We start from the raw sequence: 3,982 nt of genomic DNA, 5'->3' as shown, positions 1-3,982 counted from the left end.
GTGTTGTACATTACCACATCTGGGTGAACCAATTTCCCATCAACTCGTCTCAGCAACTCTAGAGCTGCTCTTGTTTCTCCAACTTTACATAACCCGTTGATCAAAGTCCCGTAACTAACTTGATTCAACTGAAATCCTTGTGCTACCACCTTGTCATGAAAGTGCAATGCTTTATGAACCTCACCTTTAAGACAAAAACCCTTGATGAGTGTGGTAAAAGTTATTGTATCAGGATGATAACCCCTTTTGAGAATCTTTGAGAAAACAGAGAAAGCAAAAGTGATATGACCCAATTGGCATAAACAATTGATTAAGAGATTGCAAGTTACAAAGTCAGGGTTGATTCCCCTTAGTTCCATTTGTTGAGAAAGGGAAATAGCGATTGAGTAATGCTTAGCTTTCACAATGGAACCTAAAATCTTGCCAAATTCAATGGGTGGTGGGGTAGGATTGTTATGGAGCAAAGAATTGAACAATGAATTGGCATTGTCAAGATGAGGATTATTGAATTGAGGGAATAGGGTTGAAGCTGAGAAACAAAAAGAAGGAATGAAATTAAAAGGAAGAAACTTTTTGGGAATGAAAAGAGAAACAAACCTTAACCTAGTTGAAAACAAAAACATTGTTTGTTGTGGTTGCAGTGGCTGCGATAAACAAAATCTTCGAATTTCAGATCAAACTCACTTATATCTCTCGTTTATCACTTGAGATTGATTTTTGGAACCACAATTTTATCTTATTAAATAACTAAGTTGACATAAAATACAAATACTAATAATTAAATAATTGACTATTTTAAATAATAATAATTATTTATATTTTGCTAAATAATAATTATTTAAGAATTTTTAACTATATCAAAAATACAATTTTGTCGTTTATAAATTTAACCTTTTCAAAAAATTTAGGGTTACAATTGTTAATTACTGTAACTTTCTGTACTTAATCCAACTTCTTCAAATTTGTCATTTAGAAATATTTTTGATTTACAGAGAAGAAAACCAAACACATAGAGATGCTTGAAATGAAATATGACATAGAGAGAGAAGTTGAGTAAAAAGAAAATAAAGAAGAAAGAGATAAATGACGAGATCGGTAACATCAAAAACAAGCAGTCTCCAAAGTAAACCGCATTTCAGAATGGCGGTTCCTTAGGCTTCCAACAAACCCTATCGTTTTCTCTTTCTCTAACCCTCTCTTCTTTTTTCCATTCTCTCTTTTTCAGGTTTTTCATTGTTCTTAATTTCTCTTTATTAACTAATAATGTGTATCATGAATGATCGATCCTCTTTAATTGATTAATGTAGATTGTGTTACAAGGATGGTTGCTTTTAAGGTTGGTAAAATACTGTACATCGTTGTTGTGGATGAAGGCGAGAAGAATGTGAAAGAAAACGAGAAGGAGTCGTTGTCGTTGTCGTTGTCGTTGTTGTTCTTGTTCTTATTATTATTATTCTTATTATTATTATTATTATTATTATTATTATTATTATTATTATTATTATTATTATTATTATTATTATTATTATTATTATTATTATTATTATTATTATTAATAAATGTAATACAGCCTGGCATGAATATAGATAAAGCTTTATCACGTGTAAGATGCAGCATCAGACAACACAAGCAAGCAAATTTCAAAAGGGGATCAACAAAACAAAACAAAGTTTCACAGTAGCAACAAAACTCCATACATCCAAAATTAAGCACAAAACCAAATTCATTCATATCTATCAAAACAAAATTTTAACCTTCAACATTATACAGCTTGAACAAGAGACGTAAAAGAATGAGAAAATACCCCCTTCGTCGGTTTTTGTTGGAATTGGCTTGAAGGCTATGGTTGATGGGAAGCAATCTGATTGTTAGATCTTCTTTCTATTTGTTATTCTTAGTGGTAACACTCCCTCTTTCTATTGTTTTTTTTAGAAAACAAAAAAAGTAAGGAATAAAAAATTCCCAATGTTTTCTTGTGATTGCTTTTCTAATCTCTCCAAAATCCCTTCCTTCTCTTTCATTTTTTGATCCCAATTTATAGCTAAATCGGTGGAGATTTATGTTCATTAGACAAAATCGAACTCTAGATCTTGTATTGTTTCGCACTAATCTTAGCTGGGTTTTACATTGTTGTTGTAACAATTTTTTAAGCAAAGTATAATTAAGGTGTTGACACCTAATTTTGTCCGATTTTTTACTTTTTATTAAAAAAGGAAATAATAATAATAATAATAATAATAATAAATATATAAATAAATAATTAGGGATATAAGCTTTTAGCGATCACAAGTGTTTTCGGTTCTTGTTTGCCTCTAATTCTTGTTCAGACTATTTTCTAAAATATAAAAGTAATAATAGGAAATAAAAATAAAGGAAATGGAAAAGAAATGAACTGATGGTCATAAAAATCGATGCAATGATGATCAAAATAAATGGAAAAAAAAAAACCAAAAAGAAATTAATTGATGGTCATAAAAATCAGAATAATGGTGATCAATTGAATAAAAAAGAAAACCGAAGAAATGAATCAATAGCAATAAGAATCGGTATAATTGTGGCCAATTAAAAGAAAAGAAACCAACAAAAATAGATTAATGGTAATCAATTGACAATTATTCTTTTGTCTTTTGAAAAAATTGATTGATGGTCATAAAAATCAGAATAATGGTGATCAATTGAATAAAAAAGAAAACCGAAGAAATGAATCAATAGCAATAAGAATCGGTATAATTGTGGCCAATTAAAAGAAAAGAAACCAACAAAAATAGATTAATGGTAATCAATTGACAATTATTCTTTTGTCTTTTGAAATCTATACCAAAAAGTCTATAAATAGTCGGCCACAAGAAGACAAAGAGGAGCACAATTGAAAACACAAATTGAAAGCACATAAAAAAGAGAGAGATTAGTTGGCAAAAGAGAAGGAAAAAAGCTGGTCTTAAAACAATCGGTCTAGCAAAACAACAATTCAGGAGTAAGGTATCATTTTTCTTATATTTTTTTTTCCTCTCTAATTTTCTGCTTATTAGTCTTTTGTTTTGTTTTTGCATCCTTTTTTTTATATATTTTATTTCGCTTTCTATTTTTTTCCTGTTTGTAAAAAGTAAACTCATGTGTAAAGCTTTTATTTTTTTAAAGAATCGTTTAATCCTAAAATTGTTTTCTTTGCAACACAAAACATAATAATAAAAAAATATAACTAATTGATGTTTATAGGCCGAGAAAATAAATTTCACCATATTGTAATATAATATTCATAATACGTCTTTATCAACTAAAAAAATCATAACAACAGATAAATGTTTTCACCCTTAGGATTAGAATTAATGGTCGCGGCCGTCGGATGAAATTCATCCTCGCTCGCCGCACCATATTACTCACTCTCAATCGTGGGTGGCCTTTGTTTCGCGACATATCCGACAACGTACGAGCAAATAATTTAACAGATTATTTCACCGTCGTGCCTATCTGTCTCGTTCACATACCGCCACATTACGTTATTTTTTTTAAAGAAGAATTAATTTTTTTTCTTTACTTTAAAACAAATATAGAAGATATAATCCATGAATAATTATTATTATTATTATTATTATTATTATTATTATTATTATTATCATCATTATTACTATTATTACATTTTTATTTTTATTTTTTGATACATATATAAATAAAAATAATAATAAAATCGGTCAACACATAAATATTTTCTACCCAAGAACTACGTGAGTTTTGATTTCCCTATTGCACCTGGGGATACGTAGGAGCAAGGTTTTTCCCTTGTCAATAAATAAATAAATAAATAAATAAATAAATAAATAGTTTGTATATAATTAATTATAGGGTAACCGTTTTAACGGACGTTGTAGGGCGATAATACTTCCCTACTCGTAATCGACTCCCGAATCCAAATTTTTGATTCAAAAATATTATTTTAGGTTTTATCCAATTTTTCCTTTAATAAAAATAAAATTGGTGGCGACTC

At 28.9% G+C, this 3,982-nt stretch overlaps 1 pseudogene; it reads right to left on the bottom strand.

Annotated features, from left to right (window-relative positions):
- Positions 1 to 727, bottom strand: part of LOC101489175 (uncharacterized) — an 8,815-nt pseudogene extending 8,088 nt beyond the window's left edge.
- Between the last annotated feature and the right edge of the window lie 3,255 nt (positions 728 to 3,982).

This window comes from Cicer arietinum, chromosome 8 (genome assembly GCF_000331145.2).
Source record: "Cicer arietinum cultivar CDC Frontier isolate Library 1 chromosome 8, Cicar.CDCFrontier_v2.0, whole genome shotgun sequence".
NCBI classification, from domain to species: domain Eukaryota; kingdom Viridiplantae; phylum Streptophyta; class Magnoliopsida; order Fabales; family Fabaceae; genus Cicer; species Cicer arietinum.
The sequence above is the reverse complement of the archived record's forward strand: the minus strand, read 5'-3'. Positions and strand labels throughout refer to the sequence as shown.